The following is a 12,235-nucleotide window of genomic DNA, read 5'->3' as shown; positions in this document are numbered from 1 at the left end:
GAATTCATCAAATCCAATGAGGCAAGCATTATTGAGAAAGGGCATGGCAAGCATAGGAAAACAACCATGCTTGATTTTTCTGAAGTCAATGGAACCTACTTCCTGCCCTATGAGTTCCGTGCCGTAGAAATTGACAAGCCTCAAGCACAAGAGCAAGTAGCCGAACAAAGTTCGGCTGATAAGGATCTTCAAGGTAATGATGCACGGAATAAAGAAAAAGATGATGAAAAGGCGCTGGAGAGTCATCTAAAGACAAAGCTAGATATTGTTCAAGTCACACCACCATCATGCTCTCCCAACGTATTTGAAGAGGTATGCATAGCGAGTAATTTACCTATTTTCAGATTTGGTCACAACTTCATTATTGAAGCATCTATAAGAAATATTCTCATAAGTAATTTTGAAAGACCAATGAAGAAGGGTAATTTACTTGTTAGCAATAAAATTGTTATGGAACATATCGGTCAACCCATTGCGCCATTTATAAAGACCGATAATGACTTATTGTTACAGCCAAAGCTTTCCCCATTGCTTTATCTAAAGTTCATATCTAGTTGGGTAGCTTTGCTTATTTCGTACTTGGCTTGCACTTGGTCTCAACTGAGGCATGTATGTTCTAAATATCTTGGTTTTAAAAATTTAAAGCTAAGATTAAATTCTATTGAGAAAACCGATGCTAACATAATATCTTATCCAAAGACATCGAAGATAGAGTGGAAAACACAATGCATAGCCGAATGGGGAGATTCCAAATCTGAACCATTCGTTTGCTTATCTCCAAAGCCGTTCAAACAGCAAGATCGGCTAGAAAACAAGAACTATACCTTCGATTCAAACATGTGTGATCAAATCTTTGATTTGTTGTTGAAAAATATTTACATTAGAATTCTTGATCACCATGTCAAGCCATCTATCCAAGGACGAATGTATTGTAAGTTGCATAATTCTTCCAAGCATAATTTTGAGGATTGCAATATGTTTCGTCAAATAGTCAAATCGGCCATTGATAAAGGACGATTGAAATTTGTTGAGACACCAAAAGATGATCAGTCTATTCCGATTGGTCCCGATGGCAGAAAGTTTTTGCATCGGCTGCTTCAAGCCGATCCATTTAAAGATAAGGTAAAAACTGCAGGTGATGGGATCAAGCTTTCAAGTAAAGAAGTTGTTGAAGAGCATAAACATAATCTTGAGGGCAAAAATTCCATTGAAGCTACAATGGAGACGCCAAGGACTGGGGGGCAACAAGCAAATCCAATGATCAATGAAAGCAAACAGAATGAAAACAAAGGCCGAAATAAGCGCAAGTGTAAGAGATCAAAAATCACCTTCACTGAACTATTGGATAAATATCGAAAGAAGAGTGAAGAGAAGAATGCTTGTCGACCAAATCATGCAAAGAAACCAAGATCACCCCCAAGGCGCAAATATGAGGATTGGTATTGGCAAAGTGAGAATTTTAATGCAACATATTCATATCCTTATTTTGGGCCGCCAATGCCAATGTCGTGGATGCCTCCCTATGCTCATGTAGATCCATATCCATCATGGGACAGATATGATACAAGGGCACATTCTCCATCTTATTTCAGACCATCTCATCAATATTATGCAGCTTCGAGAAGATCAACACTTGAACAATCACATGTTAAAGACCATTTCAATCGTAAGGAGTCGGTCCAGAGCTCAAGGAAGAAGAAAGAGGTGGTCAAGCAAGTTTATCGTGTTAAAAGAGATGGTCGTAAGAGTGCAACTTCAGATTTGATCTCAAATGAAAAAGAGCCAATTAAAGCGTTGACATTGGCTACTAAAGGCAATGAGATGAAGCAACCAATTATTGAGAGTCAAAGTGCAAAGTCTGAAGAAAAGAAGTTGAGAGTGCACAAGGTAAAACAAGAATTGCCACTGCTTCAAACAAAATCACAGCCGGGGTGCCCACTCGGCTTATCATATTGGCAAAAGAAGAAATTACAAAAACTTAGTGCACAAGAACTTGAAGATAGGAACATGGCATGGGTTCCCAAAGGAAGTGCTCAAAATAAGAATTATGTGCAAGCTTCCATTACAATAAGTGCGGCAAATGTGAAGAATGAAAAGAGTGAAAACTATGAAGGACCAAGCCGAAGGTTTCAGCATCTTCGGTCTACACATTATCCATATTCTTCGACTATGCCATTAACGTTTATGCCATGGAATTCATCATCAGGTATGATTGGTAACCCTCAATGGGCTTATTTTAATCCATGGATGCAATATAATTTCTTACATCATGAAAGGGTATTACCAAGTCAATATACATTTGGTTAGCTACAAGTTTGTTGCTGATCCAAAGGGCCGAAATACTTGATTTGATATTACGTTTGTTTGTTTCGGCTATATGTGCTTAGAACGAAGTTTACATGGTAATGGCCGATAATTTACCTATCGTCCTAAGAGTATGTCAATGCATGGCCGGTGTAGTATTCTAACATCGTCCTTAGTTCGAATGGAGAGCGAGACAATTACTATGGAGATTAGGTTTTGATAGTTGAATTCATAACAATGGCCATGGTGTTGGTGTTGTTTATATATCTCCATATAGTGCTGTTCTGTGAAGCCTCATGCCTCTTAAAATATTTATTGCACAATAATCAAAGCCGAATATGCAATGTTATTCGGTTTGGAACTTTTGCCATATGTGCTAAACATATTGAGGATTTTGGTGATTCGTTATGAGTACTGCAACAAATATCCAAGGGTTATCAATGTTTTGACGAATCACTTATAGTTTATCTTTGAGGTATGTCTAGATGCAAGATTTACCTTGGGTTGCTTTAAAATTGTTCATATATCTAGACATGACAATTCGAAAGAGTTGGCACAACAAGCATCCGGCTACTATGTTAACCATGGTGTATTGCATTTCTATCAATAGCCGATGCTAGGTCTTGTCAACATAGGTAAGGCCGAATCGAAGCCCACCGCTTCGGCCACTAATGAAACTTTTATGCAGGCGAAGTAAGGATTGGAGGAAGTTTATTCTTGATTATCTGCGATATCTTAGCGAAAGGGTGAACATTATGGTTCGGAGGATGGTTTTGATCTACGGAACCTTACCATCGGATTGTTATAAAAGCTGAGAAGTTTTCACCCAAGTTTGCATCAAGAGGTTCAAACAAGCAATGGCCGATATATAATTATCGTCCTAAGAACATGCAAAATAGCCGATGGAGTGTTGACATCGTCCTTATAACAAGCTATGCGGAAGTTATTTTTCGGCACACAAGCTTTGCCGAAAAACAGGGGGCATGTGTTGACAACAGATTTTGGCATGGTCAAAAACATAACTGAGAAGGCCTCAAATGGAGAAGTGCTCAAAATGATAAAGTTCCATATCTTCGAAAGGAGAAACTTTGATATTTGGACCGTAGCCATCCGATCTCATCTTTAAGGCCGAAGTTGTGTTTTGAGTATTCAGATTTTGTATTCAGAACACTATTCGGCTGATTACGCCCCCAAAATGGCCTCATATGAGAAAAGTTTCTACACGGATTGTCTTCGTCTCATCGAGACGATGGATTTTAATATAAGAAACACCTAAATCGGAGTTCGTATACAAAAGTTAGAGCCAAAACAATGTGCTGCATAAGTCTGCCCCGGAAGTTCCGGGCAAAACTTTCGGGGAGGTTCCGGGCTAAACCGAAAGTTTGCACGCGGAGCACCCCGAAAACTGGAATTTTAACACTATTTGCAGATTTGCGGGGCCAGTTTCGACATCAAGATGACCTCGGATGAAAAAGTGTTCAACTAACGATTTTTTCTACATTGCAAGGTCTACAACTTTGCTTTTGGGACCATCGCGATCCGAAGCCATATGCGACCTGCAGGAGCTGTGCAAGAGGGCAACTTGATGTAATTTTAGCCCGGAAGTTCCAGGCTGACCGGAAGTTCCGGCCCTCGTAGTCCGAGTTAGGTTATCTTTTGATGTTTTGGACGGGATTTGAGTCCTTTTCATGTACGGAAAGTCCAGCCGCCTCATATATATGTAAGAGGTGACGGCCGATTGAATAACAACACACAATCGATCTATCAATATATCACTTTTTACCTTTATCTTTTCTCCTTAACCCTCGTTCTTCTTCTTCCTCGTTCTTCGTTCGTTCTTCTAGTTGTAGGGCGGTGATCCACGAGGCCCTAGGGGCGATCAGGTCGACCTAGGGCAGCCCATAGCCGCCGCGCGTCCAGACGGGGTCCCTCCCGGGCGTGTGGGGTTTCGGGTCCTCAAAAGCACCCGCCAGATTGTCTTGCGTACCGCGCTTCCGGACGGGTCTCCTTCGACGTGAGCTGCGGTGCATCACCCCCGGCATCGAGGGTACACGGTGACGTGTTCGTGTGCGAACAATTTGCTCCTTTTCCAGCCCAGAATTCCAGCTGCCGGCATTCTCCCTCTTCGTGTAAACCTTGTAAAATAAGAGAGAAAAGGCATAAGTATTGTGACATAACATGTAATAACAACCCATAATGCAATAAATATCAATATAAAAGCATGATGCAAAATGGACGTATCAACTCCCCCAAGCTTAGACCTCGCTTGTCCTCAAGCGGAAGCCGATAACGAAAAATATGTCCACATGTTTAGAGATAGAGGTGTCGATAAAACAAAATATGGACATGAGGGCATCATGATCAGCAACATATGTATATTGTCATATGCTTCCTTATGCTCAAGTAATAATCTATCCACAATGTCAAGTATGAATCAGAAACTTCATTCAGGACTAACAAACTATGCTCTCAGTCATTGAAGCAATTGCAATTTATCATAACATCAGAAAGATTCAATATAAGATCTTTTTAGCAAGTCCATATACTCAACTATCATTTAGTCTTTCACAATTGCTAACATTCACGCAATACTTATGGGTATGGAGTTTTAATCGGACACAGAGAAAGATAGGGGCTTATAATGTTGCCTCCCAACCTTTTACCTCAAGGGTAATGTCAACAATAATAGTTCATGCTAACTTACATCCAATTCGATATATATATCAGGATCTTTCCATCACAAGGTGCTTGCCGAAGGATAAAATGGAAAAAGGAAAGGTGAAGATCACCATGACTCTTGCATAAAGTATAAGACAAGAATAAAAGATAGGCCCTTCGTAGAGGGAAGCAGAGGTTGTCATATGCTTTATGGTTGGATGCACGCAATCTTAATGCAAAAGAACGTCACTTTATATTGCCACTTGTGATATGGACCTTTATTATGCAGTCCGTCGCTTTTATTGCTTCCACATCACAAGATCGTATAAAGCTTATTTTCTCCACACTAATAAGTAATACATATTTAGGGAGCAATTTTTATTGCCTACAACAATGGCAACTTACTTGAAGGATCTTACTCAATCCATATGTAGGTATGGTGGACTCTCAATGCAAAACTGGGTTTAAGGATATTTTGGAAGCACAATTAGTATCTCTACTTGGTGCAAAGAATTTGGCTAGCATGAGGGGGAAAGGAAAGCTCAACATGTTGGATGAGCCATGACAATATACTTTATTTCGGATATAAGAAAACATAACCCATTATGTTGTCTTCCTTGTCCAACATCAACTCTTTAGCATGTCATATTTTAATGAGTGCTCACAATCATAAAAGATGTCGAAGATAATATATTTGTATGTGAGAACCCCTCTTTCTTTATTACTTCCTATTAATTGCAACGATGACCAAAACTATGTTTGTCAACTCTAAATAGTTTCTATTCATCATACTCTTTATATGTGAAGTCATTACTCTCCATAAGATCCATATGATCTCTTTATTTCTTTTTATTCTTTCTTTTATTCCCTCAAGATAAAAGTAAGATAAACAAGCCCTTGACTCAAGACTAATCTTTATTATACATGGCTCACGGAATCAATTACATAGAGGGATCATAGAGCAGAACTCAAAACTAGATCATTCTAAAACTTTATTCTACTAGATCAAGATATTACCAAAAGGATCAAACTAATAAAAACGGTAAAGATATGAGTGTGATGGTGATACGATACCGGGGCACCTCCCCCAAGCTTGGCAGTTGCCAAGGGGAGTGCCCATACCCATGTGATTATGTCTCCTTCTTCGGAGGTGGTGATTTGATATTCTTGACGATGATGCCCCTCAGGATACGATTCTCCTCCTCAAGCTTATTGACTTGCTGCTTGAGGTCCATTATTTCCTTACGGAGCTTACCCGTGACGGCCAAAGCTCCTTTCACCCATGGATGTTGCATAGCTGCTAGAGAACAAGTGACACACCTTTTCATATTTTCATAAGAAAGAATCTAACATAGGAAGGGATGACCGAGTTTGGAATAGCTGAGCTCTGTAGTTCCCCCATCGTGAATCCGGCTCGGAAGTGAGAAGTAACTTCTTGATCCTCCTCCATGGCATCTATCCTTTTCAAATCGGCCTCCATATCTTCCTCCGTTAATGGACCAAAGTTGTCAGCATCGCTGTTTGCTCCTGGTCCCGGTGTCGGATGAGATACCCGACTCTCCCATACTGACTCTTGAGAAGACATCTTGCTCTAATCTGCGACAGAAACAACTCAAAACAAAAATAGAGGATTTCATCGTGGTAGGGTGGTCAAAACCTTCGGGAGATTATATAATGAATTTTTACCGACCACAAGAAGTATCGTGCAAGAAAACGGAGTCCGGAGAGCACATGAGGTGCCCACGAGGCAGGGGGCGCGCCTAGGGGGCTAGGGCGCGCTCTCCACCCTCATGGATGCCTTGTGTCCTTCCCGTACTACTTCTTATTTTCCTATTTTCTTAAATATTCCAAAACATAGAAAAAATGCTATTAGAACTATTTTGGAGCCGGTTTACTTACCGTACCACATACCTATTCCTTTTCGGAGTCTGAAACATTGTAGAAAGTGTCCCTTATGTATTCCTCCGGTGTTATGGTTTCAATCACATTAGTTTCAACATTTATGGGATTACCTGAGATACAATGTTTGATTCGTTGACCATTCACCACCTTCGGATTTGTGCCTTTGAAGTTGTTGATTTTTATGGCACCGGAACGATAGACCTCCTCGATAACGTAAGGACCTTCCATTTAGAGAGAAGTTTTCCTGCAAAAAATCTTAAACGAGAGTTGAAAAGCAACACATAATCACCTACATTAAACTCACGCTTTTGTATCCTTTTGTCATGCCATCTTTTAACTTTTTCTTTAAACAGTTTGGCATTCTCATAGGCTTGAGTTCTCCATTCATCAAGTGAGCTAATGTCAAATAGCCTTTTCTCACTGGCCAGTTTGAAATCATAGTTGAGCTCTTTAATGGCCCAATATGCCTTATGTTCTAGTTCGAGAGGTAAGTGACATGCTTTTCCATAAACCATTTTATATGGAGACATACCCATAGGATTTTTATATGGAGTTCTATAGGCCCATAATGCATCATCAAGTTTCTTGGACCAATTCTTTCTAGATCTATTAACAGTCTTTTGCAAAATCAATTTAAGCTCTTTGTTACTCAGTTCCACTTGGCCACTAGACTGTGGGTGATATGGAGATGCAATTCTATGATTAACATCACACTTAGCAAGCATTTTACGAAAAGCACCATGAATAAAATGTGAACCACCATCAGTCATTAGGTATCTAGGGACTCCAAACCTCAGAAAAATAACTTCTTTAAGCATCTTAATAGAGGTGTTATGATTAGCACTACTAGTTGGAATAGCTTCTACCCACTTAGTAACGTAATCAACAACAACTAAAATATGTGTATACCCATTAGAGGAAGGAAACGATCCCATATAATCAAAGCCCCAAACATCAAATGGTTCAATAACAAGAGAATAATTCATAGGAATTTCTTGACGTCTACTAATATTACCAATTCTTTGACATTCATCGCAAGACTAGACAAACTTATGGGCATCCTTGAAGAGAGTAGGCCAATAAAAATCGGATTGCAATACCTTATGCGCAGTTCTTTCTCCAGTGCGGTGTCCTCCATAAGCCTCAGAGTGACACTTGCGTAGGATCTGTTCCTGTTCATGCTCAGGTACACAACGTCTAATAACACCCTCTACTCCTTCTTTATAAAGGTGTGGGTCATCCCAGAAGTAATGTGTTAAATCATAGAAAAACTTGTTCTTTTGCAGGTATGTGAAACTAGGTGGTATAAATTTGGCAACAATGTAATTAGCATAATCAGCATACTATGGAGTTGTACGAGAAGCATTTATGACAGCTAATTGTTCGTTAGGAAAGCTATAATCAATAGGTAGTGGCTCATCAAGAACATTCTCTAACCTAGACAAGTTGTCTGCAACAGGGTTCTCAGCTCCCTTTCTATCAATAATATGCAAATCAAATTCTTGTAGTAGGAGAACCCATCTAATAAGTCTAGGTTTAGCATCTTTCTTTTCCATAATATATTTAATTGCAGCATGATCAGTGTGAACAGTTACTTTAGAGTCAACAATATAAGGTCTAAACTTATCACAAGCGAATACAACTACTAAAAATTCTTTTTCAGTAGTAGCATAATTTCTCTCGGCACTGTCTAGAGTTTTACTAGCATATTGAATAACATTTAGTTTCTTATCAACTCTTTGTCCTAGAACAGCACCTACGGCATAATCACTAGCATTACACATAATTTCAAAGGGTAAATTCCAATCAGGTGGCTGAACAATAGGTGCAGAAATCAAAACTTTCTTAAGTATTTCAAATGCTTCTACACAATTATCATCGAAGACAAAAGGAATATCTTTTTGTAAGAGATTAGTCAGAGGCCTAGAAATTTTAGAGAAGTCCTTAATAAACCTCCTATAAAAACCGGCATGACCAAGGAAACTTCTTATACCTTTAATATCTTTAGGACACGGTATCTTTTCAATAGCATCAACTTTAGCTTTATCAACTTCAATACGTCTTTGAGAACTTTTATGCCCCAAGACAATGTGTTCATTAACCATAAAGTGGCATTTTTCCAATTCAAGACAAGATTAGTTTCTTCACATCTCTGCAAAACTCGATCAAGGTTTCTCAAGCAATCATCAATGGAGGATCCATAAACGGTGAAATCATCCATGAAAACCTCAACAATCTTCCCACAAAAGTCAGAGAATATAGCCATCATGCATCTTTGAAAGGTAGCAGGTGCATTACATAAACCAAAAGGCATACGTCTATAAGCAAAAGTACCAAAAGGGCAAGTAAAAGTGGTATTTTCTTGATCCTCTTTTGACACAGGTATTTGAGAGAAACCAGAGTAACCATCTAGAAAGCAAAAATGTGTATGTTTGGATAATCTTTCTAGCATTTGATCAATAAAAGGCAAAGGGTAATGATCCTTTTTAGTAGCTTTATTTAATCTGCAGAAATCAATTACCATCCTATAACCTGTAACAATGATCCTTCTTAGGGACACAATGAACAGGACTTACCCACTGACTATCAGCAACGGGATAAATTATACCTGTCTCCAGGAGCTTTAGTATTTCTTTTCTTACCACTTCTTTCATCTTAGGATTTAACCGTTGTTGGTGATCAACAACTGGTTTAGCGTCTTTCTCCAATTTTATTTTGTGCTGGCATAGAGTAGGACTAATGCCCTTAAGATCATCAAGAGTATATCCAATAGCAGCACAGTGCTTCTTCAGAATTTTCAATAATTTCTCCTCTTCCTGCTCTGAAAGGTTAGCACTAATAATAACAGGATATATCTTCTTTTCATCAAGATAAGCATATTTAAGAGTATCAGGTAGTGGTTTAGGCTCAAACACGGGATCATCCTTGGGTGGTGGAGGAGAATTTCAACAGGCAAGTTGTGTTTCAAAATAGGTCCTTGTTTAAAGAATACTTCATCTATCTCCCTTCTTTCATTCATAAACATATCATTTTCGTGGTCTAGCAAATATTGTTCTAAAGGATCATTAGGAGGCATGGCAATAGAAGCAAGACCAATAATTTCATCTTTACTAGGCAATTCTTTATCATGGGGTTGTGTACGAAATTTAGCAAAATTAAACTCATGAGACATATCCCCCAAACCAATAGTAACAACATCCTTTTTGCAGTCTATCCTATCATTAACAGTATTCAAGAATGGTTTACCAAATATGATGGGACAAAAGCTATCTTGTGAGGAACCAAGAACAAGAAAATCAGCAGGATATTTAACTTTCCCACACAAGACTTCAACATATCTAACAATCCCAACTGGTGAAATAGTATCTCTATTGGCAAGCTTAATTGTAACATCAAATTCTTCTATCTCAGCAGGTGCAATATCATGCATAATTTCTTTGTATAAGGAATGAGGTATCGCACTTGCACTAGCACCCATATCACATAAGCCATGATAACAATGATCTCCTATTTTAACAGAAATAGCAGGCATGCCTACAACAGGTCCATGTTTATTCTTAGTATCGGGTCTAGCAATTCTAGCAGCTTCATCACAGAAGTAAATAACATGCCCATCAATATTATCAGCCAAGAGATCTTTAACCATAGCAATACTAGGTTCAACTTTAATTTGCTTAGGTGGTGTATGTGTTCTAGTATTACTCTTACGAACCACGGTTGAAGCTTTAGCATGATCCTTTATCCTAACAGGGAAGGGTGGTTTCTCAATATAGGTCGTAGGAACAATAGGATCATTATAAGTGATAGTCTTTTCTTCAACTTTAATAGGTGGAACTACTTTAACTTCAATGGGAGGATTATATTTAAACCACTTCTCCTTAGGGAGGTCAACATGAGTAGCAAATGATTCACAGAAAGAAGTTACTATCTTAGAGTCAAGTCCATATTTAGTGCTAAATTCACGAAAAGCATCAGTATCCATAAAAGATTTAACACAATCAAACTTAGGTTTCATACCTGACTCCTTACCTTCGTCGAGATCCCAATCTTCAGAGTTGCATTTAATTCTTTCCAATAAATCCCATCTGAATTCAATAGTCTTCATCATAAAAGAACCAGTACAAGAAGTATCGAGCATGTAGTGATTGTTGAGAGAAAGCCGAGCAGAATTTTTTTGAATAATAATATCTCTTGAGAGCTCATGATTGGGGCATGAATATAACATTGACTTAAGCCTCCCCCAAGCTTGAGCGATGCTTTCTCCTTTGCAAGGCCAAAAATTATATATATAATTACGATCACGATGAACAAGATGCATAGGATAAAACTCTTATATAGAACAAAAATTATCGGTAACAGATAGTTTTTTATAAGGTAATTTGTAACGGGTAACTAGTAATGAAAGTAAATAAGGTGCAGCAAGGTGGCCCAATCCTTTTGGTAGCAAAGGACAAACCTGGACAAACTCTTATATAGAGAAAAGCGCTCCCGAGGACGCATGGGAATTATAGTCAAGCTAGTTTTCATCACGCTCATAGGATTCGCGTTCGTTACTTTGATAATTTGGTATGTGGGTGGATCGGTGCTTGGGTACTGCCCTTTCTTGGACAAGCATCCCACTTATGATTAACCCCTATTGCAAGCATCCACAACTAGAAAAGAAGTATTAAGGTAAACCTAACCATAGCATGAAACATATGGATCCAAATCAGCCCTTACGAAGCAACTCACAAACTAGGGTTTAAGCTTCTATCACTCTAGCAACCCATCATCTACTTATTACTTCCCAATGCCTTCCTCTAGGCCCAAACAAAGGTGAAGTGTCATGTAGTTGACGTTCACATAACACCACTAGAGGAAAGACAACATACATCTCATCAAAATATTGAACGAATACCAAATTTACATGACTACTTATAGCAAGACTTCTCCCATGTCCTCAGGAACAAACATAACTACTCACAAATCATATTCATGTTCATAATCAGAGGGGTATTAATATGCATTAAGGATCTGAACATATAATCTTCCACCAAATAACCAACTAGCATCAACTACAAGGAGTGATCAACACTACTAACAACCCACATGTACCAATCTGTGGCTTTGAGACAAAGATTGAATACAAGAGATGAACTAGGGTTTGAGAGGAGATAGTGCTGGTGAAGATATTGATGGAGATTGAGCCCCTCCCAATGCGAGGATCGATGGTGATGACGATGGTGACGATTTCCCCCTCCCGGAGGGATGTTTCCCTGGCAGAGCAGCTCCGCCGGAGCCCTAGATTGGTTCCGCCTCGTGGCGGCGGTGTCTCGTCCCGAAAGCTTGCTTATGATTTTTTTCAGGGTAAAAGACTTCATATAGCAGAAGA

This window comes from Triticum aestivum, chromosome 5B (genome assembly GCF_018294505.1).
Source record: "Triticum aestivum cultivar Chinese Spring chromosome 5B, IWGSC CS RefSeq v2.1, whole genome shotgun sequence".
Taxonomy (NCBI): Eukaryota; Viridiplantae; Streptophyta; class Magnoliopsida; order Poales; family Poaceae; genus Triticum; species Triticum aestivum.
The sequence above is the reverse complement of the archived record's forward strand: the minus strand, read 5'-3'. Positions refer to the sequence as shown.